Genomic DNA, 25,534 nt, shown 5'->3' with positions numbered 1-25,534 from the left:
ACATGAATAAATTGGTGTTATCAAAATAAATCGGTGGATGAAATGTGCATATCCAAGATTGGTCGATGTAATATTGAATCTTGCCGGTTGGTATTACATTTGGTGAGCTATACCTAATACCATCCATCCATTTTGTACCGCTTTTCCTGTTAAGGGTTGTGGGGGGTGGAGCCTATCCCAGCTGCCTTCAGGTGAGAGGCAGGGTTCACCCTGGACAGGTCACCAGTCCATCACAGGACCAACACATAGAGACAGACAACCATTCACACTCACAGTCACACCTACGGTCAATTTAGAGTATCAATCAGCCTCGTCCTCTCTTGATGTCTTTGGACTGTGGGAGGAAGCTGGAGTACCAGAGAGATCCCACACAGGAACAGGGAGAACATGGAGACTCACACAGAAAGATCCTGTGCTGGAGCCGGGACTGGAACCCAGAACCTTCTTGCTGTGAGGCCACAGTGCTGACCACTGCACCAGTGTGTAGCCCCCACGAGTGAATTTTATTCTTGGGGGGAAAAAATCAAAATTTGTAGTTTGGGGTTATTTTAATTGGAGTGTTTCAGGGTTAAACCATGGCCAGGTCGGTCATTAAAGTGGCCCCACAAACACAAACAAGATCAAAATTCAAACACTATCACAGACCCTTTTCCCCCCCCGTGTCTTCCCAGCGTGCCTCCTTCGTCTGAACCAAATGGCCTCATTTCAGGGCCTAAGCAAAAACTAATCATCCTTCAACATGTTGTTTGGCCAGAAAAAAAAAAAAAGTCAGGGCAGGAAATTACTCTACATGGATAAATCCACAACTTTACATATTCATCAGTGAAATTCTTCAAATGTCTATGTTAGCCATTAAAACCAGATGAGCTGAATTTACCACTCAGTTGCAAAACATCAGTCTCAGGCCACGTTTGAAATAAAATATACTCACCATGTCCTCGCACTACCCGTTTCATCACTTCAGATGTATCATTTGCAACTTTTTTTTTTTTTTTACAAACATCCAAAACAAATGGATTTTACCCAAAAGCATAAATTAAAATGCAATCAAAATCAAACACAAATGAATCCATCTGGACATCTGAATGGACGGCATCCATCACGACAGCCATCTTTCTAGTGGGGGCCTTCCTGCTGCCAAGAGGTAACACGATGTCATTTCTTGGTATCTTAGTTAAGCGTCCAAGGGACAAATTAACACACCGTTGAGATGTTGCTCCTCTGGGCACATGTCAATTCAAATTAAAGGCACCCAGTCAACATGAAAAAAAAAGACTGAGTCATCTTTGAAAGGAACTTGATAGCCCTGGGCTGCAATCACATCCTTTTCCTCTTTGAGGAGCAGTAGAGCAACAGTCCACTTGCTCTTAAAGCTGCACACAAAACCACGGTGCTTTGCTTCACTGTAACAGCAGACAGGGCGAGAGGAGTCAGCAGACATGGCACCGCATATCTCTGATATTTTGTCAGTATCAGGGATTTGTAGCATGGGGTCATTTCAATGATTTTAATAGGGAGCACCTTTGAAGACTTTACTTGAAAATTATGCAAAAACCAGTGTAAATGATCATTCATAAGGAATAAGATTGCGTTGAGTCCTGACTTCTGTAGCCGATACTCGATGTCCGCAGAGGAGAGGTGTCACAAAACCTGCCAAAAACTTTTCTCAGGCAGACACTTCATAGCGGCAAGCTTGTCCTATCACTGTTTACACTGCGCTGCTCCTTTCAAAATAAATTATTCCAAGTGACATCAATACCCTACAGTCCAGCCAGCACCTACACCAAGGATGCATTTTCTGCTGTAGCCCTTAGCGTTTCCACTCAACTACTCTGTCTAGGTATGAAAGAAGATAGCTTGGAGGGCAGATGCTTGGAAAAATAAAGACATAAATTACTATAAATGGCAATGATCTGTACAACGCATTGGTTCTTTGATTCTTTTCTCAAATCATGCCATTTTTCCGTCCACACTTATTTTCCAGTGATCGAGAAAGTGATTCAAAAGACACTCACTCGATAGATTTGTTGTGTTGGACACAATAAATCTAATCTCCTGATTGGCAATGTGGTGCGGACTGAAAACCATCTGATCTGACATCAGTTTGATATGAGAAAGAAATACGATTAGCCTGCTGCCTGGACAAGGCCGCATTGAGAGTCACATGTTTACAAGGGAGAAACAGTTGTGAGACAGGCGAAAGGCTCTTTAAAATCCTACTTGACCATCGAGGCAGAGCTGCATCTGTAAACATCTTTTTTTAATCCACCTCTAAACAAGGTTTGGATCAGAAAAAAAAAGATTGCCTGTGGAGACTCAAATCAATCTGATTACAGATGTTGGGCTTGACAAGCACTGTGAAGCAGAACCCAAATGTATCAACTGGAACCCTTACAGTCTTTATACGAACAGATTCCAAGGGGCGGCAGGAGTGTGGCTGAGGTTCAGGCGTAGGTCGGTTCTGGGAAATCCAAAGACGTAGGGGCAGGGACACCAGGCAGACGGGAAAGGGGTTGCACAGGGCTGGCAGACAGGGCAGGGAAGAAGACAGGCAGGAAGGCGGGATGAGGGAACGCAGGTTTCTGGGGTGCGAGAAGCGTGAAATAAGGTGATGATCTGGCGGACAACAGGATGAAGGGCTGGGGTATGAGCACACCTCAGGCGGGATCTGCTGCAGGTGTGCTCATTCGGGGAATGGGAAATAGGTGGAGGGGGTGTGGCCGGCCAGGAGCTGTGACAGGGCTGGGAGTCTGACAAAGGTCTACATAATTTTTATGAGGTGTTTTTTCTAAAACTAATCCCTCCTTAGTGTTGGCATCTCTTGTTTTATAGCAGGATGGATCAACAATTTTTTTTTTTTTAAATCCTTGATTCCATGCCATGTACGGTGAAGTACGATAATTGTCTGTGCTTTAAAATTATCTGACAATTTAATAAACTGTGGCATGGTCGCAGAAATAGGAATTCACATGTATGCAATGCACTCAGAAAATGGCTGTAAAGGCGACACGCTGCATTGTTGCGCCTTTTAAGAGCAATGGATGAAGAGATCTCTACGGGTGAAAAGTCTTCAGGAATAACCTGCAGCTGCTTCCTTAATACCAGCTCGTATTGGAAATGCTGCATGCTGTCCCGAGATGAAGACATTTAGGAGGGATTCCATCTCCTGCCTTGCATATTTATTACATCATGAAAGGCAAAACCCACATAAAGCAAGGGCAGAAACGAGCAAAATTGAGGGTCTCTTCAATATTTCGCATTTGCATCAACGTCTTTCAATGTGGAAAACCAGGTCAGGGTGAGGAAAGTGTAGGAAGTATAATGAAGCTTGTTGTTTGTGAATAGATCATTGGCAGATGTGCCAAAGTGTCAACAGCTCATCAAGACAAAGGGGATTCAACAACGGTGGCTTTCCAGACCAGTGGGGGGCGTTTCTTGAGAAATACAACAGCGATACATGCACAGTTGAAATATTAGCCATCTCTATTTGGCACAAAGCCCTTTTGAGAGTTACATGAGTTATCCAGGCTAAACTGCATCCAGGGAACTGCTGTATCAACAGCATGAAGAATTAAGCTCTTGCAGATAATGAATGCTGATACTGAATTAATGATGACTACAGAAAAGACCTAAAGCCAAATCCAGTTTAAAATTTAAAAAGTGGTTGAAAAACATCTTGGAGTTAGGCGTTATCCTTCTCTTAATATTTTAAGTTGGGATACGATAATAAATTGTAATACGCTGACAGCTTTATCAGTACGGCATCAAGTCATGACACAAGTCAATGCTACAGAACATGTAACGGCAGGCACAGAGAGAAAATCATATTCTCCATCCATTTTAAGAGTCACGGTGGGGCTGGAGCCTATCCCAGCAGCCTTCGGGTGAAAGGCGGGGTTCACCCTGAACGGCTCAACAGAGGACCAACACATAGAGACAGACAACCATTCACACTCACAGTCACACCTACGGTCAATTTAGAGTATCAATCAGCCTCGTCCCCTCTTGATGTCTTTGGACTGTGGGAGGAAGCTGGAGGATAATTAAAGCTGCAAGCAGCGTTGTTAGGGCCTGAGCCTCCTCACGCCTGCTGCCAGGTGCCAAACGCTGGCCTGAATCCAAAGGCGTAATCGGCAAATCCCTGGGCCTTGTAGTTTAGGAGATAGAAGCCTGAGTCTGATGCACAGTGCGAGTGCAGAGTTGAGAGCCGGCCCTTTAAGAGCCCCTCCCTTCTCCGCTCTCCTGCTACCATCTGTGTCAGAGTGGAGAGCAGAGGAGGATTTTGACAGTTTTACTGTGAAACACAGTCATAAGTCAGCATATGTTGGTCAAACGTGGAATGTTTGTGGAAGAGTTTTTTGTCAGGAATTCAATGGTGTGTTTTTTGAAGGTGTGTATGTTTTAGTGTAGAAGCGAGAAGTGTTTGTTTGAGATTATGTACCATGAGGGCGGAGGTGCTCCCCTTCATTCGTGTCCAAATTGTGGACGTCCTGTTCGAGTTAGGTCAGGGGTGTCAGTGTATGATTTGTCCGTCTTGATGAGACGAATAAAACAGAATTGGTCCCATGTCTGTAGGACATTCCTACAGGCCGTGGCGTTTTTTTTTGTGTATGTAGGTGGCGCTATTGAGTGGAGTGCTGCTTTTTTGTTTAATTATCGCATTTTTAGCCACACCTGATGTGTGTACCAGATTTGGTGAGTTTTCGAGCATGTTTAGGGGGTCAAATTAACTTTTGAAGTGGCGAGTGTGTCGAGCAAACATAATAGGGTCTTCGCCCCGGAGGACCTCTGGGCTCAGGCCCTAATAATAATATTTTTTTCGTTCGAGCAAAAACAGTTATTACCAGGTTTTGCATGGGTGTGTATGGGAGAGCTGCCCCCCCCCCCCCCGAGCACCCCATGTGATTTTTTTTTTGGCTGGGACACTGTTTAGTGTGTCATTTTTGTATTTTTAGTGTTTGAGTGTCAAGCAGTCTCAATAGGGTGTTCGCCTTAAGTACCTTCTGGCTCAGGCCCTAATGACTGCTCCTCCTGGTGGACTGATAAGCCAGTGCAGATCATTTCCACAAACGGCGCTTAGGGGTGTTACAAGTCCGCCCCGTGCCGATGACGTCATCGCGTGGGATCTCATTACAGTAACGGACCTGCCTACTGCTGAGCAGGGACCCATCATGGAATGGCCAAGGCCCCGGCACGAGATTAGGGGAAATTTCGAGGCGGCTGCATCTGTAAGGGTTGAAGTTGACGGTCAGTCAGAGTGCCACCTATTGAGGATCAGTGTTAGGACTAACGCGTAATTGCGTTATTAGTTACTGCCAAAAAAGTAACTTTGGCAGTAAATAATAATCAAACGCATTATTTTTAAAATTCAATAACTCAGTTATAGTTACTAAACAATCCATTTATTAGTTTATTTTACGTTATTTTACCATCTCGGCTGAGCCACTGTGTTTACTTCCTGTGTCGGGGGGGCTTGGGGGAAGTGCAAGAGACAGGAGGAGAGTGAGCTGCGCTGTGGGGGCGTGTTTGTTTATAACAGTAAGAATGTGCAAGACATCATGGCGGAACCTAGGGCAAGTTTCTTCACGTGGAAGTACGCTCACTACTTCTCCTTCGTTGAGCAGAAGGAGAAAAATGTTTATGTTAAATGCAACTTGTGTCTCGGAACTAAGAGCCTCTCCGTGGCCGCAAACAGCAACTCTAATCTATTAAAGCATCCAGGCACGCAGCATGCGGCGGCGACAAACCTTGTTGCTAAAGCTAGCGGGTCAGGGACCGACACAGATGTCACCTCACCCCCGTGCACCTAAGCAACAGCACCTGAGTTGTTCTTTTCAACGAGGGAGTGCTACTGCTAGCCAGGCTAAAGTTAATCAATCAATCAATCACTTTGAAACATCTTAGTGTTTGTATAAATATAGACCATATTGCTTAGCAGACTTCAGTTCAGTGATGAAAATGCATGTCAAGTAGTACAGAGCTAACAATGTTGACAGTTCTGAACTTTTTTTTTGTAACTAAGTAGTTACTTTTCGTAGTAATGCTTTACTTTTTGGTTTTAATAACTGCGTTAGTAACTGAGTTGCTTTTGAATTGCAGTAACTAGGAACTATAACTAATTACTGTTTTGCAGTAACAAGCACAACACTGTTGAGGACAGGATATGACATGCTTTATGCTAAGAGGTCATGTATTTAGTCTGTTGATCAGATCCCACTCAAATCTGGTCTGCCACCTCAAAACACCTTGGAGATGAACACCTGTGAACACACTCAGTGAAACACTCAGGCCCTGAGGTGGCGGTCAAGGTTGATGCTTCGCCATAAAATAATGATACTATGATTACTCGTCCATACATCATAGGAGCTGGTTCAAACTTCTTACGTTTGATCAACATTCCGCCCTGACCAAGTCTAACGGTTAATATTGTCTGTAAGTCATTTTGTCAACTCGGTACATCTTGTCCTTGAGACAACTGTAAACGACACAGACACATTACGATGAACAATATTATAGCAGATGTGCGAACGTTAGCATCTGAAGCTAGCGACAGCTAACGACTAGCCAGCGAACGGGTGATCATCCGTGGGCCTGCAGGGTCCTACACCCTGTATGCTACTGATTGTCTCTCCTCGGGGCAGCCGGAGCTCCTGAACCCTTGGGCTCCCTCAGGGAATCAAGTGGCAGGCAACAGAGGCAACTGCCCCCTGACAACCACCTACCCTCCCCAACATTTTTTTAAAAAGAGGAGTTCGTTACTATCCAGTAGGTCCATTACATTCCTGGTAAATAATGCACTACTTAATATTACTTAATACTTTATGCTTGTGTATTGGCTTCTTCAAGTAAATTGTGAATCTTCAGGAGGTTTCCAGAAGACATGAGTTGTTACAGACAGCATAAAGCATCTTAACTCTGCCTTTAAAAAAAAAAAAAAAATGCCAAAGCAGTAATTCTATGCCAGATTACATTTTCAAAGGAATATGGCATTTAAATGGTTAAAATCCTGAAAATGAAGCTGAATGTTTATTATGACAAAGTATAGAGTTGTAGGGAATTTTTTGTATGTATATTTTGATTTCTTTTTATGCTTTTCAACAAAACATTTCTATCATTTTCATATTTCATAAAGGTCCAGAAGGAACATAAGTACATTGTATGCTAAAAAACAACAACATCAACAACATTGGGAACAAGTATAGAAGCAGGTTTTTATCTTGCAGATGGAGATGAATGTTTTTGGCATGTTGATACTGGTGAAAGGATCCAAACCCCCGACCCCCATCCCCCTCCCCTCAATCCTAAACCTTCATTTTTGGGCTTTAGGAGTCAAATTCATCTTCGTTGAGCTCCTCCTGCAGCTCGTGGGGACCAAGCATGCCGGGCACAGACATTTGGAGGTTGCGTTTATTTTCCTGGGCCTGGCGCAGAGCCAACTCCCTCTCTTCCAGGAACAGGTGTGAAGTGTCCTCACCAGTAAATTCCTTGATTTGTACAAGGAAATCCCTTAGGTGCTCCCTGAAAGCAGGGATATTCTTGTTGAGGCTGAACAGCCCCACCAAAAACACCTTCAACTGGGAATCTTGCAAGTGTGGGAAGACTTTCTTCAGCAGGTTTCCAATGTACTCCAGCACATGCACCTGCTTATTGACTGGGATGGCCTTCCCCTTTTCCACCTCCTCCAACATGTAAGCCAGGATGGTGGCATGCATGGTCAGACGTGCAGTGTGAGACGAATCAGTTACCACTGATAAAATGTGCTGCAGAATGTCAATGAAGTATGTCTGGTAGAATCTCTCTGTCACTGCTTCCAAAGCTGACACATTCTGCAGGATAGTGTAGAGGATCTGTAGCCCTGTGTTTGCTACATTCCTCATTGTGTGCTTGACAGCCCAGATTACTGAGTACAGGACAGTTCTGAACTGTGTGGGGGTAAAGCACAAGAAGGCCTGGAAGCACTTCAAAATGGCAGCTCTGAGGAGGCTGAAGAAATTAATCCTGTGTTCCGGGAACTCCTCAAAGTCCTTGTTTATCATGTTCCAGGTGCAATCAAAGACAGCATCAAAGATTTGGGGAAGTTGGCCACTGATGTGGTCCCCAAGGCTGTTCACAATAGTTGCCATGGTGCAGAGGACCTCGGGATCCCTGGCAGCTGGAACGTTCTTCTTGTAGTCTAAAAGTACTGCATCCAACAGGGGGGGCACAAACTTATTTGCCACCACTTGAGGGTTGTCTGAGCAGCTGACCCAGCCGGAGATCAGCTTCAGAGTCTCTCTCTTCACCATCATCATGCTCCGGATCAGGGGGCACTTGGTCACCATCTCCCCATAGTTCTGGATGACCGTAGAGATGGTTTCACTGAGATACTTGTAAACGTTGAGCATGTTGAGGTAAATTTGCCCCAGTTGGACTATAAACAGATGCCCGATGGCTTTGCAGGCTCTGATATTTATCTTGAGGATGCCCCCCAGCTGATGCAGTGTCATTTCTTCTTTGAGGATATCTACATTCTTGGTGGCCTGCAACATTATTCTGTCCCACTCCTGATTAGGCAGCCTCATGTACTTCTGAATCAGCTGCACCTGAACTGCCTGGTCTTCTTGAGCAGCAATCATGTAGCCAACTGCCTCATAAAACGTGTGGATCTGCTGTGGCTGCAGGTCACAGATGATGGTGTCGATGCAGCGGAGGATCTCATCGATGAAGGGCACCGCCTCACCCTCCTGAACTTGAGCAAAACTCTGTCGACACTTCTTTGCGACCTTGAAAAAGGTGTCGCAAGCCATGTCTTGTACACCGTCATGAGTCTCGTGCATGAATTCGAAAAGTTTTATGACAACAACCTTTAGTAACACCCAGTGGGCTCTCAGGAAGCGAGGGTACTGGCCAACCACATACATCATATTGGAAGCTACGATGACCTTGTCTTGGCCTCTCTTCTGCTCACAGAGTTTCAGAAGGCCCTTGAAAACAATGACAAGGAAATTCATCTCATCGTCTTCTGGCATCGCCCCACTGATTGAACCGATTGCCCAGCAGAGCGCGTTAAGGTTTCTCCAGCCCCAGTCAGACATGTTAACCTGGTTTTGGAGCTTCTCTGTCATGATCCGTTGAGTGTCTGCATAGTCCAGGTGGGTGAGATACACAAGAGTCTCTCGCATGGTCTTATATAGGTTGATGGCATCTGTGTCTTTCATGAACTCTCTGACCACCTCACCGTGGTCATTCTCTACCACAAGCACCTCCTTTGGTTTAGCCATGCGGCTCACCATCAGTGAACGCACATGTGAGAGGACAACCAGGTAAAGTTGTCTGCGTGGCGGGACACAGCGCAGCAGAGGGGTTGCAGTGGAGGAGAACGAACACTCTCTGTAGAGCTCTCTTGCGAGATGGTTCCAATATTCAAGGCAAATTTTAAAGATCTCTGTCTCCTCCACCTTTGACAAAAGTAACATATAGTGGAGGGCTTCCATGAGCACCTCTCGCAGGTTGGGCCTCCTCTCTATAAGCTGACCGTGCACTTTTTGGAAGGTGCACAAAAATAAGCTGAGATTGTGAATGAAGTTCTGCTCTTCATTCTTTGCTTGGTCATAGGCCAATCTTATATCTGTGTTCAGAGGTAGTATTTGTTTAAGCAGCCACATTGTTTGGGTAAACAATGTGACAAACTTCTCCTCATGGTTTGTGACACTGACTCCGGCAATTTCCGTCAAGCACCTCAGCACCACGTTGCGAAACATGGGCACATTCAGGAATTTGACCAAATAACTGATGAGGTTGGACTCAAAGATGTAATCGGGTATCCCGTACTCAGCTCCAAGAATACAGTGAAGCAAGTGAAGGAGGGTCTCCAGTGTGGTGTACACCAACTGGGCATTCTGAGAGTTGTCCATCACAAACAAGCACAGCCTGAAAATTTGGGGAAACTCATTCCGCAGGTGCTCCTTCAAGTGCTTGGCTTTCAGTTGGGTCATCTGGCCACTGGAGAAATCAAAGACCTCCTCGCTGAACATTTTGAGGATGAGCATGTTGTTTTCACACAGGCTTTCACCCGTCATACTGGCACGCACAATGTCACCTATGAAGTTGGGCCAGTTGTTGGGCCATTCGTGCTTCAGAATCTCAACCAATACCATGTTGAGTTTGAGAAGGCACACTCTCTCTTTCTCCTTGTTTGTGGGATGAAGGGAAATTTCAATAACTGCCTGTACGACAAACTTCTTGATTCCTTCATTCTGATTCCTTGGAAGAATCTTCCAACGAGTTTTAACGAATTGCTCTAGAATCTGCAGGGCGTAATACTTTGTCTGCGTGTTCTTAGAGCTCTGCAGGATTTTGTCAACCTTGGTCCAGGCATCTGGATGGTCCTTAAGGTTGTTCAGCAACTCCTGGGCTGCTTGTTGCTGAGGTCCAGTGCCATGGTGCATGATGTTGATAACATTCTCCAGCAAGTTCATGTCCAATGGCTGACTGAAATCCAGCAGCTTACTGGCTGGATGGTTTTTGAACATTGTCATTGCCTGTATAGAGATTCTAGGAATCAGACACTAAGAATGCAATTGAATTCAAATCTTTTATTTATATATCCTTAGATGACTGTCTGAGATCACTCTCAGATCACAGATCACTGTGATGATCACTGTGGTGGTGGTGGTGTGTGTGTGTGTGTGTGTGTGTGTGTGTGTGTGTGTGTGTGTGTGTGTGTGTTCTTGTACTTGCCACATATTGAGGACTAGAATATGTATTCAACCAACAGAGTGAGGACATTTTTGGTAGGTGAGGACATTTCACCCGGTCCTCACATCTTCAAAGGGCCGTTTGAAGGTCAAGACTTGATTTTAGGGTTGAGGTTAGAATTAGGCTCTGGTTAGGTTTAGGGTCAAGGTTAGGGTCAGGCAGACTGTTGAGATGGTTAGGTTTAGGGTGAGGAGCTAGGTAATGTATGACGTCAATGAAAGTCCTCACAAAGATACAAGGATGTGTGTGTGTGTGTGTGTGTGTGTTTGTGTGAGAGCATGTTCACATGATGCCACTGACAGATTTACAGACTGTTCAGAGTTTATCTTGCATTTTTTCATGACATAAACGCATCAGCACCCAAGTCAGACTCCCGCACTTTGCAAGTGATGCTAAGTTGCTAACTAACAAGAATTTCTGCCTCACCTCTGGGTGAGCTAACCTGTAAGGTGGCATGAATGAACTATTCTCTCCCTGAAAAGACATCTACACTGCTGTTATAAATGTAAAAGCTGACTAAGAACATGCTGCAAAGCTTGTAATGATGACTCTCAGGCTGCAAAGTTTTGCTTGAGAAAAAAAATCCCACACCACACATTAGTGTGCGCGCGCACACACACACACCTCACAGTAACACAATATGCAACACCTATGTCACAAGCATTAATACCAGGTTATGCACTACTATTAGACGGCAGAAGATTTTTACTCTACTGCATTCATCTTCTGCTTTAGTTTTGCTTCAATACATATTTTTGATTTGCAAATAGATAATACCTGATTTTTTCTCTTACAGTATACTGTATGCGCACATACATGTATACCAGTCCCTCCAGGATTTTCGCAGAGTTTTTTTGTGATTGTGCAATCAAAAAAGCTTGATTTTGCAACGGCTTTTCTCAAAAATTGCGCTATAATTTGTGAGGTTTTATGTGAGTTTTTGCAGTGAAATTGCGGTAATTGGCGAAAATTGCAAGTCAATAAAAAATGCAATTAAAAAAAAACTATTGTAAAAAAAAATAGTGGTATATAATCTTCACAGGTGGACAGAGATGTGGAGGAAATGGCAGGATGAGCAGATCTAAGAAGTTTGTGATCGAGCACTACATTAAAGTGGAGGACTAAGCTTAATTATTTTTTTTAAAAAAAACCTGCAGATGGTACTCTACTAGACAAGCAGTTTTTCTTACAGCAGTGTAGGCTATGTGCGGATCTACTGAACAACAAAGAAGAGTCAGTAAAGCCGTAGACATGTAAACTAAAACTCCCACACCACTGTATTCCTGACAAAAATCCCTACAAAAATATGGTATTATGTTCCACTTTTGCCCAACACATGCAGAGCTATTTGATTTTGACACACTACAAATGTCACAATCCTCCTCTGCTCTCCACTCTGACAGCAGAGAGCAGAGAAGGAGGGGTTCTTCAAGGGACAGCTCTCAGCTCTGCTCTCTCTCTGCATCAGACTCAGGCTTCTAACTCCTAAACTACAAGGCCCAGGGATTTGGCATATTTTCCATATTACATTTCATGTTATGGAGGTAAGTGGAGAAAACGCAGAAGCAAAGTTGAGGAAAAGCATCAGACTTCAAAACAGGCAAATTCAACTGAACGACTCAATAGAAGAAATTGACAGGACTTTACTGAATGCAGAGTGACGGACAAACTGAAGACAAGATTCTAAGGAAGACGGAAAGAAACAAGTTTGAACTTCACCTGAGATGATGAACAACAGGATGTAAAACCTGAGGGTAGGCAAGCAGCTGATTGGGTAGAAACAATAGGAAAAAAATTGGGGGGGACAAGGACAGGTGAAGCGATGAGACACGCCAAAAGGGAGAGAAACACACGAAGCAGGAAGTGAAGTACAGAAAGATCCAAGAAGAAAGCAAATTCAAAATCGAACAGGAACAGTAAAAAAAATGGACGATAATATGAGTCCACATCATTTTCACGATTGGAATTAATACCACTTAAAATGAAGCACCAAAGGGGCCAATCAATGAACAGCCCCCGTCACTAGTGTTGTGATGTGGGGGCGTATGTCTGGTGGAGGATCGTGTTAATACCAGGTGTGAATGTAATGGGTTGATTATGTGACACTTTTTCTTCTCCCCACAAATTCATCACCCTACAGCTGCACTATGTTGCCCATTTCTCCAGCACAAGAAGTAGTAAAAGAGAAAGCGAGGAAACGGATAAAGGAGAGGAGGGGAAGTGAGATGCGATAGTGATTAAGGCACTCTACTATCAAAGGAAGGACTGGAAAAATACAATCTAGCTCCCATAACTGAGGAAAAAATCTCCCCAGGGAACATTTCCCCACACCCCCACAGTCTTGGGCCCTGGTGTCTTTGTACCAGCCATGCGTGTATTACAACAACAGAATGTGGTTGTTCAGGGATGCAAGACTCTGGGGGAGAAGTAGAACAATATCAACTCAAACAACATTAGTAATATAATAAGCAATGCCAAAAAATCAAAAACCACTCATTGATTTCTATGTGTAACTGGTCTGCCACCTCAAAACACCTTGGAGATGAACACCTGTGAACACACTCAGTGAAACACTCAGGCCCTGAGGTGGCGGTCAAGGTTGATGCTTCGCCATAAAATAATGATACTATGATTACTCGTCCATACATCATAGGAGCTGGTTCAAACTTCTTACGTTTGATCAACATTCCGCCCTGACCAAGTCTAACGGTTAATATTGTCTGTAAGTCATTTTGTCAACTCGGTACATCTTGTCCTTGAGACAACTGTAAACGACACAGACACATTACGATGAACAATATTATAGCAGATGTGTGAACGTTAGCATCTGAAGCTAGCGACAGCTAACGACTAGCCAGCGAACGGGTGATCATCCGTGGGCCTGCAGGGTCCTACACCCTGTATGCTACTGATTGTCTCTCCTCGGGGCAGCCGGAGCTCCTGAACCCTTGGGCTCCCTCAGGGAATCAAGTGGCAGGCAACAGAGGCAACTGCCCCCTGACAACCACCTACCATCCCCAACATTTTTTTAAAAAGAGGAGTTCGTTACTATCCAGTAGGTCCATTACATTCCTGGTAAATAATGCACTACTTAATATTACTTAATACTTTATGCTTGTGTATTGGCTTCTTCAAGTAAATTGTGAATCTTCAGGAGGTTTCCAGAAGACATGAGTTGTTACAGACAGCATAAAGCATCTTAACTCTGCCTTTAAAAAAAAAAAAAAAATGCCAAAGCAGTAATTCTATGCCAGATTACATTTTCAAAGGAATATGGCATTTAAATGGTTAAAATCCTGAAAATGAAGCTGAATGTTTATTATGGAGTAATAAAGTATAGAGTTGTAGGGAATTTTTTGTATGTATATTTTGATTTCTTTTTATGCTTTTCAACAAAACATTTCTATCATTTTCATATTTCATAAAGGTCCAGAAGGAACATAAGTACATTATATGCTAAAAAACAACAACATCAACAACATTGGGAACAAGTACAGAAGCAGGTTTTTATCTTGCAGATGGAGATGAATGTTTTTGGCATGTTGATACTGGTGAAAGGATCCAAACCCCCGACCCCCATCCCTCTCCCCTCAATCCTAAACCTTCATTTTTGGGCTTTAGGAGTCAAATTCATCTTCGTTGAGCTCCTCCTGCAGCTCGTGGGGACCAAGCATGCCGGGCACAGACATTTGGAGGTTGCGTTTATTTTCCTGGGCCTGGCGCAGAGCCAACTCCCTCTCTTCCAGGAACAGGTGTGAAGTGTCCTCACCAGTAAATTCCTTGATTTGTACAAGGAAATCCCTTAGGTGCTCCCTGAAAGCAGGGATATTCTTGTTGAGGCTGAACAGCCCCACCAAAAACACCTTCAACTGGGAATCTTGCAAGTGTGGGAAGACTTTCTTCAGCAGGTTTCCAATGTACTCCAGCACATGCACCTGCTTATTGACTGGGATGGCCTTCCCCTTTTCCACCTCCTCCAACATGTAAGCCAGGATGGTGGCATGCATGGTCAGACGTGCAGTGTGAGACGAATCAGTTACCACTGATAAAATGTGCTGCAGAATGTCAATGAAGTAAGTCTGGTAGAATCTCTCTGTCACTGCTTCCAAAGCTGACACATTCTGCAGGATAGTGTAGAGGATCTGTAGCCCTGTGTTTGCTACATTCCTCATTGTGTGCTTGACAGCCCAGATTACTGAGTACAGGACAGTTCTGAACTGTGTGGGGGTAAAGCACAAGAAGGCCTGGAAGCACTTCAAAATGGCAGCTCTGAGGAGGCTGAAGAAATTAATCCTGTGTTCCGGGAACTCCTCAAAGTCCTTGTTTATCATGTTCCAGGTGCAATCAAAGACAGCATCAAAGATTTGGGGAAGTTGGCCACTGATGTGGTCCCCAAGGCTGTTCACAATAGTTGCCATGGTGCAGAGGACCTCGGGATCCCTGGCAGCTGGAACGTTCTTCTTGTAGTCTAAAAGTACTGCATCCAACAGGGGGGGCACAAACTTATTTGCCACCACTTGAGGGTTGTCTGAGCAGCTGACCCAGCCGGAGATCAGCTTCAGAGTCTCTCTCTTCACCATCATCATGCTCCGGATCAGGGGGCACTTGGTCACCATCTCCCCATAGTTCTGGATGACCGTAGAGATGGTTTCACTGAGATACTTGTAAACGTTGAGCATGTTGAGGTAAATTTGCCCCAGTTGGACTATAAACAGATGCCCGATGGCTTTGCAGGCTCTGATATTTATCTTGAGGATGCCCCCCAGCTGATGCAGTGTCATTTCTTCTTTGAGGATATCTACATTCTTGGTGGCCTGCAACATTATTCTGTCCCACTCCTGATTAGGCAGCCTCATGTACTTCTGAATCAGCTGCACCTGAACTGCCTGGTCTTCTTGAGCAGCAATCATGTAGCCAACTGCCTCATAAAACGTGTGGATCTGCTGTGGCTGCAGGTCACAGATGATGGTGTCGATGCAGCGGAGGATCTCATCGATGAAGGGCACCGCCTCACCCTCCTGAACTTGAGCAAAACTCTGTCGACACTTCTTTGCGACCTTGAAAAAGGTGTCGCAAGCCATGTCTTGTACACCGTCATGAGTCTCGTGCATGAATTCGAAAAGTTTTATGACAACAACCTTTAGTAACACCCAGTGGGCTCTCAGGAAGCGAGGGTACTGGCCAACCACATACATCATATTGGAAGCTACGATGACCTTGTCTTGGCCTCTCTTCTGCTCACAGAGTTTCAGAAGGCCCTTGAAAACAATGACAAGGAAATTCATCTCATCGTCTTCTGGCATCGCCCCACTGATTGAACCGATTGCCCAGCAGAGCGCGTTAAGGTTTCTCCAGCCCCAGTCAGACATGTTAACCTGGTTTTGGAGCTTCTCTGTCATGATCCGTTGAGTGTCTGCATAGTCCAGGTGGGTGAGATACACAAGAGTCTCTCGCATGGTCTTATATAGGTTGATGGCATCTGTGTCTTTCATGAACTCTCTGACCACCTCACCGTGGTCATTCTCTACCACAAGCACCTCCTTTGGTTTAGCCATGCGGCTCACCATCAGTGAACGCACATGTGAGAGGACAACCAGGTAAAGTTGTCTGCGTGGCGGGACACAGCGCAGCAGAGGGGTTGCAGTGGAGGAGAACGAACACTCTCTGTAGAGCTCTCTTGCGAGATGGTTCCAATATTCAAGGCAAATTTTAAAGATCTCTGTCTCCTCCACCTTTGACAAAAGTAACATATAGTGGAGGGCTTCCATGAGCACCTCTCGCAGGTTGGGCCTCCTCTCTATAAGCTGACCGTGCACTTTTTGGAAGGTGCACAAAAATAAGCTGAGATTGTGAATGAAGTTCTGCTCTTCATTCTTTGCTTGGTCATAGGCCAATCTTATATCTGTGTTCAGAGGTAGTATTTGTTTAAGCAGCCACATTGTTTGGGTAAACAATGTGACAAACTTCTCCTCATGGTTTGTGACACTGACTCCGGCAATTTCCGTCAAGCACCTCAGCACCACGTTGCGAAACATGGGCACGTTCAGGAATTTGACCAAATAACTGATGAGGTTGGACTCAAAGATGTAATCGGGTATCCCGTACTCAGCTCCAAGAATACAGTGAAGCAAGTGAAGGAGGGTCTCCAGTGTGGTGTACACCAACTGGGCATTCTGAGAGTTGTCCATCACAAACAAGCACAGCCTGAAAATTTGGGGAAACTCATTCCGCAGGTGCTCCTTCAAGTGCTTGGCTTTCAGTTGGGTCATCTGGCCACTGGAGAAATCAAAGACCTCCTCGCTGAACAGTTTGAGGATGAGCATGTTGTTTTCACACAGGCTTTCACCCGTCATACTGGCACGCACAATGTCACCTATGAAGTTGGGCCAGTTGTTGGGCCATTCGTGCTTCAGAATCTCAACCAATACCATGTTGAGTTTGAGAAGGCACACTCTCTCTTTCTCCTTGTTTGTGGGATGAAGGGAAATTTCAATAACTGCCTGTACGACAAACTTCTTGATTCCTTCATTCTGATTCCTTGGAAGAATCTTCCAACGAGTTTTAACGAATTGCTCTAGAATCTGCAGGGCGTAATACTTTGTCTGCGTGTTCTTAGAGCTCTGCAGGATTTTGTCAACCTTGGTCCAGGCATCTGGATGGTCCTTAAGGTTGTTCAGCAACTCCTGGGCTGCTTGTTGCTGAGGTCCAGTGCCATGGTGCATGATGTTGATAACATTCTCCAGCAAGTTCATGTCCAATGGCTGACTGAAATCCAGCAGCTTACTGGCTGGATGGTTTTTGAACATTGTCATTGCCTGTATAGAGATTCTAGGAATCAGACACTAAGAATGCAATTGAATTCAAATCTTTTATTTATATATCCTTAGATGACTGTCTGAGATCACTCTCAGATCACAGATCACTGTGATGATCACTGTGGTGGTGGTGGTGTGTGTGTGTGTGTGTGTGTGTGTGTGTGTGTGTGTGTGTGTGTGTGTGTGTGTTCTTGTACTTGCCACATATTGAGGACTAGAATATGTATTCAACCAACAGAGTGAGGACATTTTTGGTAGGTGAGGACATTTCACCCGGTCCTCACATCTTCAAAGGGCCGTTTGAAGGTCAAGACTTGATTTTAGGGTTGAGGTTAGAATTAGGCTCTGGTTAGGTTTAGGGTCAAGGTTAGGGTCAGGCAGACTGTTGAGATGGTTAGGTTTAGGGTGAGGAGCTAGGTAATGTATGACGTCAATGAAAGTCCTCACAAAGATACAAGGATGTGTGTGTGTGTGTGTGTGTGTGTTTGTGTGAGAGCATGTTCACATGATGCCACTGACAGATTTACAGACTGTTCAGAGTTTATCTTGCATTTTTTCATGACATAAACGCATCAGCACCCAAGTCAGACTCCCGCACTTTGCAAGTGATGCTAAGTTGCTAACTAACAAGAATTTCTGCCTCACCTCTGGGTGAGCTAACCTGTAAGGTGGCATGAATGAACTATTCTCTCCCTGAAAAGACATCTACACTGCTGTTATAAATGTAAAAGCTGACTAAGAACATGCTGCAAAGCTTGTAATGATGACTCTCAGGCTGCAAAGTTTTGCTTGAGAAAAAAAATCCCACACCACACATTAGTGTGCGCGCGCACACACACACACCTCACAGTAACACAATATGCAACACCTATGTCACAAGCATTAATACCAGGTTATGCACTACTATTAGACGGCAGAAGATTTTTACTCTACTGCATTCATCTTCTGCTTTAGTTTTGCTTCAATACATATTTTTGATTTGCAAATAGATAATACCTGATTTTTTCTCTTACAGTATACTGTATGCGCACATACATGTATACCAGTCCCTCCAGGATTTTCGCAGAGTTTTTTTGTGATTGTGCAATCAAAAAAGCTTGATTTTGCAACGGCTTTTCTCAAAAATTGCGCTATAATTTGTGAGGTTTTATGTGAGTTTTTGCAGTGAAATTGCGGTAATTGGCGAAAATTGCAAGTCAATAAAAAATGCAATTAAAAAAAAACTATTGTAAAAAAAAATAGTGGTATATAATCTTCACAGGTGGACAGAGATGTGGAGGAAATGGCAGGATGAGCAGATCTAAGAAGTTTGTGATCGAGCACTACATTAAAGTGGAGGACTAAGCTTAATTATTTTTTTTAAAAAAAACCTGCAGATGGTACTCTACTAGACAAGCAGTTTTTCTTACAGCAGTGTAGGCTATGTGCGGATCTACTGAACAACAAAGAAGAGTCAGTAAAGCCGTAGACATGTAAACTAAAACTCCCACACCACTGTATTCCTGACAAAAATCCCTACAAAAATATGGTATTATGTTCCACTTTTGCCCAACACATGCAGAGCTATTTGATTTTGACACACTACAAATGTCACAATCCTCCTCTGCTCTCCACTCTGACAGCAGAGAGCAGAGAAGGAGGGGTTCTTCAAGGGACAGCTCTCAGCTCTGCTCTCTCTCTGCATCAGACTCAGGCTTCTAACTCCTAAACTACAAGGCCCAGGGATTTGGCATATTTTCCATATTACATTTCATGTTATGGAGGTAAGTGGAGAAAACGCAGAAGCAAAGTTGAGGAAAAGCATCAGACTTCAAAACAGGCAAATTCAACTGAACGACTCAATAGAAGAAATTGACAGGACTTTACTGAATGCAGAGTGACGGACAAACTGAAGACAAGATTCTAAGGAAGACGGAAAGAAACAAGTTTGAACTTCACCTGAGATGATGAACAACAGGATGTAAAACCTGAGGGTAGGCAAGCAGCTGATTGGGTAGAAACAATAGGAAAAAAATTGGGGGGGACAAGGACAGGTGAAGCGATGAGACACACCAAAAGGGAGAGAAACACACGAAGCAGGAAGTGAAGTACAGAAAGATCCAAGAAGAAAGCAAATTCAAAATCGAACAGGAACAGTAAAAAAAATGGACGATAATATGAGTCCACATCATTTTCACGATTGGAATTAATACCACTTAAAATGAAGCACCAAAGGGGCCAATCAATGAACAGCCCCCGTCACTAGTGTTGTGATGTGGGGGCGTATGTCTGGTGGAGGATCGTGTTAATACCAGGTGTGAATGTAATGGGTTGATTATGTGACACTTTTTCTTCTCCCCACAAATTCATCACCCTACAGCTGCACTATGTTGCCCATTTCTCCAGCACAAGAAGTAGTAAAAGAGAAAGCGAGGAAACGGATAAAGGAGAGGAGGGGAAGTGAGATGCGATAGTGATTAAGGCACTCTACTATCAAAGGAAGGACTGGAAAAATACAATCTAGCTCCCATAACTGAGGAAAAAATCTCCCCAGGGAACATTTCCCCACACCCCCACAGTCTTGGGCCCTGGTGTCTTTGTACCAGCCATGCGTGTATTACAACAACAGAATGTGGTTGTTCAGGGATGCAAGACTCTGGGGGAGAAGTAGAACAATATCAACTCAAACAACATTAGTAATATAATAAGCAATGCCAAAAAATCAAAAACCACTCATTGATTTCTATGTGTAACTGGTCTGCCACCTCAAAACACCTTGGAGATGAACACCTGTGAACACACTCAGTGAAACACTCAGGCCCTGAGGTGGCGGTCAAGGTTGATGCTTCGCCATAAAATAATGATACTATGATTACTCGTCCATACATCATAGGAGCTGGTTCAAACTTCTTACGTTTGATCAACATTCCGCCCTGACCAAGTCTAACGGTTAATATTGTCTGTAAGTCATTTTGTCAACTCGGTACATCTTGTCCTTGAGACAACTGTAAACGACACAGACACATTACGATGAACAATATTATAGCAGATGTGTGAACGTTAGCATCTGAAGCTAGCGACAGCTAACGACTAGCCAGCGAACGGGTGATCATCCGTGGGCCTGCAGGGTCCTACACCCTGTATGCTACTGATTGTCTCTCCTCGGGGCAGCCGGAGCTCCTGAACCCTTGGGCTCCCTCAGGGAATCAAGTGGCAGGCAACAGAGGCAACTGCCCCCTGACAACCACCTACCATCCCCAACATTTTTTTAAAAAGAGGAGTTCGTTACTATCCAGTAGGTCCATTACATTCCTGGTAAATAATGCACTACTTAATATTACTTAATACTTTATGCTTGTGTATTGGCTTCTTCAAGTAAATTGTGAATCTTCAGGAGGTTTCCAGAAGACATGAGTTGTTACAGACAGCATAAAGCATCTTAACTCTGCCTTTAAAAAAAAAAAAAAAAATGCCAAAGCAGTAATTCTATGCCAGATTACATTTTCAAAGGAATATGGCATTTAAATGGTTAAAATCCTGAAAATGAAGCTGAATGTTTATTATGGAGTAATAAAGTATAGAGTTGTAGGGAATTTTTTGTATGTATATTTTGATTTCTTTTTATGCTTTTCAACAAAACATTTCTATCATTTTCATATTTCATAAAGGTCCAGAAGGAACATAAGTACATTATATGCTAAAAAACAACAACATCAACAACATTGGGAACAAGTACAGAAGCAGGTTTTTATCTTGCAGATGGAGATGAATGTTTTTGGCATGTTGATACTGGTGAAAGGATCCAAACCCCCGACCCCCATCCCTCTCCCCTCAATCCTAAACCTTCATTTTTGGGCTTTAGGAGTCAAATTCATCTTCGTTGAGCTCCTCCTGCAGCTCGTGGGGACCAAGCATGCCGGGCACAGACATTTGGAGGTTGCGTTTATTTTCCTGGGCCTGGCGCAGAGCCAACTCCCTCTCTTCCAGGAACAGGTGTGAAGTGTCCTCACCAGTAAATTCCTTGATTTGTACAAGGAAATCCCTTAGGTGCTCCCTGAAAGCAGGGATATTCTTGTTGAGGCTGAACAGCCCCACCAAAAACACCTTCAACTGGGAATCTTGCAAGTGTGGGAAGACTTTCTTCAGCAGGTTTCCAATGTACTCCAGCACATGCACCTGCTTATTGACTGGGATGGCCTTCCCCTTTTCCACCTCCTCCAACATGTAAGCCAGGATGGTGGCATGCATGGTCAGACGTGCAGTGTGAGACGAATCAGTTACCACTGATAAAATGTGCTGCAGAATGTCAATGAAGTAAGTCTGGTAGAATCTCTCTGTCACTGCTTCCAAAGCTGACACATTCTGCAGGATAGTGTAGAGGATCTGTAGCCCTGTGTTTGCTACATTCCTCATTGTGTGCTTGACAGCCCAGATTACTGAGTACAGGACAGTTCTGAACTGTGTGGGGGTAAAGCACAAGAAGGCCTGGAAGCACTTCAAAATGGCAGCTCTGAGGAGGCTGAAGAAATTAATCCTGTGTTCCGGGAACTCCTCAAAGTCCTTGTTTATCATGTTCCAGGTGCAATCAAAGACAGCATCAAAGATTTGGGGAAGTTGGCCACTGATGTGGTCCCCAAGGCTGTTCACAATAGTTGCCATGGTGCAGAGGACCTCGGGATCCCTGGCAGCTGGAACGTTCTTCTTGTAGTCTAAAAGTACTGCATCCAACAGGGGGGGCACAAACTTATTTGCCACCACTTGAGGGTTGTCTGAGCAGCTGACCCAGCCGGAGATCAGCTTCAGAGTCTCTCTCTTCACCATCATCATGCTCCGGATCAGGGGGCACTTGGTCACCATCTCCCCATAGTTCTGGATGACCGTAGAGATGGTTTCACTGAGATACTTGTAAACGTTGAGCATGTTGAGGTAAATTTGCCCCAGTTGGACTATAAACAGATGCCCGATGGCTTTGCAGGCTCTGATATTTATCTTGAGGATGCCCCCCAGCTGATGCAGTGTCATTTCTTCTTTGAGGATATCTACATTCTTGGTGGCCTGCAACATTATTCTGTCCCACTCCTGATTAGGCAGCCTCATGTACTTCTGAATCAGCTGCACCTGAACTGCCTGGTCTTCTTGAGCAGCAATCATGTAGCCAACTGCCTCATAAAACGTGTGGATCTGCTGTGGCTGCAGGTCACAGATGATGGTGTCGATGCAGCGGAGGATCTCATCGATGAAGGGCACCGCCTCACCCTCCTGAACTTGAGCAAAACTCTGTCGACACTTCTTTGCGACCTTGAAAAAGGTGTCGCAAGCCATGTCTTGTACACCGTCATGAGTCTCGTGCATGAATTCGAAAAGTTTTATGACAACAACCTTTAGTAACACCCAGTGGGCTCTCAGGAAGCGAGGGTACTGGCCAACCACATACATCATATTGGAAGCTACGATGACCTTGTCTTGGCCTCTCTTCTGCTCACAGAGTTTCAGAAGGCCCTTGAAAACAATGACAAGGAAATTCATCTCATCGTCTTCTGGCATCGCCCCACTGATTGAACCGATTGCCCAGCAGAGCGCGTTAAGGTTTCTCCAGCCCCAGTCAGACATGTTAACCTGGTTTTGGAGCTTCTCTGTCATGATCCGTTGAGTGTCTGCATAGTCCAGGTGGGTGAGATACACAAGAGTCTCTCGCATGGTCTTATATAGGTTGATGGCATCTGTGTCTTTCATGAACTCTCTGACCACCTCACCGTGGTCATTCTCTACCACAAGCACCTCCTTTGGTTTAGCCATGCGGCTCACCATCAGTGAACGCACATGTGAGAGGACAACCAGGTAAAGTTGTCTGCGTGGCGGGACACAGCGCAGCAGAGGGGTTGCAGTGGAGGAGAACGAACACTCTCTGTAGAGCTCTCTTGCGAGATGGTTCCAATATTCAAGGCAAATTTTAAAGATCTCTGTCTCCTCCACCTTTGACAAAAGTAACATATAGTGGAGGGCTTCCATGAGCACCTCTCGCAGGTTGGGCCTCCTCTCTATAAGCTGACCGTGCACTTTTTGGAAGGTGCACAAAAATAAGCTGAGATTGTGAATGAAGTTCTGCTCTTCATTCTTTGCTTGGTCATAGGCCAATCTTATATCTGTGTTCAGAGGTAGTATTTGTTTAAGCAGCCACATTGTTTGGGTAAACAATGTGACAAACTTCTCCTCATGGTTTGTGACACTGACTCCGGCAATTTCCGTCAAGCACCTCAGCACCACGTTGCGAAACATGGGCACGTTCAGGAATTTGACCAAATAACTGATGAGGTTGGACTCAAAGATGTAATCGGGTATCCCGTACTCAGCTCCAAGAATACAGTGAAGCAAGTGAAGGAGGGTCTCCAGTGTGGTGTACACCAACTGGGCATTCTGAGAGTTGTCCATCACAAACAAGCACAGCCTGAAAATTTGGGGAAACTCATTCCGCAGGTGCTCCTTCAAGTGCTTGGCTTTCAGTTGGGTCATCTGGCCACTGGAGAAATCAAAGACCTCCTCGCTGAACAGTTTGAGGATGAGCATGTTGTTTTCACACAGGCTTTCACCCGTCATACTGGCACGCACAATGTCACCTATGAAGTTGGGCCAGTTGTTGGGCCATTCGTGCTTCAGAATCTCAACCAATACCATGTTGAGTTTGAGAAGGCACACTCTCTCTTTCTCCTTGTTTGTGGGATGAAGGGAAATTTCAATAACTGCCTGTACGACAAACTTCTTGATTCCTTCATTCTGATTCCTTGGAAGAATCTTCCAACGAGTTTTAACGAATTGCTCTAGAATCTGCAGGGCGTAATACTTTGTCTGCGTGTTCTTAGAGCTCTGCAGGATTTTGTCAACCTTGGTCCAGGCATCTGGATGGTCCTTAAGGTTGTTCAGCAACTCCTGGGCTGCTTGTTGCTGAGGTCCAGTGCCATGGTGCATGATGTTGATAACATTCTCCAGCAAGTTCATGTCCAATGGCTGACTGAAATCCAGCAGCTTACTGGCTGGATGGTTTTTGAACATTGTCATTGCCTGTATAGAGATTCTAGGAATCAGACACTAAGAATGCAATTGAATTCAAATCTTTTATTTATATATCCTTAGATGACTGTCTGAGATCACTCTCAGATCACAGATCACTGTGATGATCACTGTGGTGGTGGTGTGTGTGTGTGTGTGTGTGTGTGTGTGTGTGTGTGTGTGTGTGTGTGTGTGTGTTCTTGTACTTGCCACATATTGAGGACTAGAATATGTATTCAACCAACAGAGTGAGGACATTTTTGGTAGGTGAGGACATTTCACCCGGTCCTCACATCTTCAAAGGGCCGTTTGAAGGTCAAGACTTGATTTTAGGGTTGAGGTTAGAATTAGGCTCTGGTTAGGTTTAGGGTCAAGGTTAGGGTCAGGCAGACTGTTGAGATGGTTAGGTTTAGGGTGAGGAGCTAGGTAATGTATGACGTCAATGAAAGTCCTCACAAAGATACAAGGATGTGTGTGTGTGTGTGTGTGTGTGTTTGTGTGAGAGCATGTTCACATGATGCCACTGACAGATTTACAGACTGTTCAGAGTTTATCTTGCATTTTTTCATGACATAAACGCATCAGCACCCAAGTCAGACTCCCGCACTTTGCAAGTGATGCTAAGTTGCTAACTAACAAGAATTTCTGCCTCACCTCTGGGTGAGCTAACCTGTAAGGTGGCATGAATGAACTATTCTCTCCCTGAAAAGACATCTACACTGCTGTTATAAATGTAAAAGCTGACTAAGAACATGCTGCAAAGCTTGTAATGATGACTCTCAGGCTGCAAAGTTTTGCTTGAGAAAAAAAATCCCACACCACACATTAGTGTGCGCGCGCACACACACACACCTCACAGTAACACAATATGCAACACCTATGTCACAAGCATTAATACCAGGTTATGCACTACTATTAGACGGCAGAAGATTTTTACTCTACTGCATTCATCTTCTGCT

The 25,534-nt window shown here is 44.4% G+C and overlaps 1 protein-coding gene and 3 pseudogenes across 7 annotated transcripts in view; all 4 read right to left on the bottom strand.

The window, feature by feature from the left end:
• LOC147241878 (partitioning defective 3 homolog) overlaps positions 1 to 25,534 on the bottom strand; it is a 390,131-nt gene that overhangs the window by 352,895 nt on the left and 11,702 nt on the right. The gene's annotated exons all lie outside the window — the stretch shown is intronic.
• LOC147241881 (exportin-1 pseudogene) lies at positions 7,296 to 10,536 on the bottom strand (annotated as a pseudogene).
• LOC147241880 (exportin-1 pseudogene) lies at positions 14,328 to 17,568 on the bottom strand (annotated as a pseudogene).
• LOC147241879 (exportin-1 pseudogene) lies at positions 21,363 to 24,603 on the bottom strand (annotated as a pseudogene).

Source organism: Aulostomus chinensis, chromosome 21, assembly GCF_037954235.1.
Source record: "Aulostomus chinensis isolate RoL2024-O1b breed Wild chromosome 21, RoL_Achi_v1.0, whole genome shotgun sequence".
Classification (NCBI taxonomy): domain Eukaryota; kingdom Metazoa; phylum Chordata; class Actinopteri; order Syngnathiformes; family Aulostomidae; genus Aulostomus; species Aulostomus chinensis.
The sequence above is the reverse complement of the archived record's forward strand: the minus strand, read 5'-3'. Positions and strand labels throughout refer to the sequence as shown.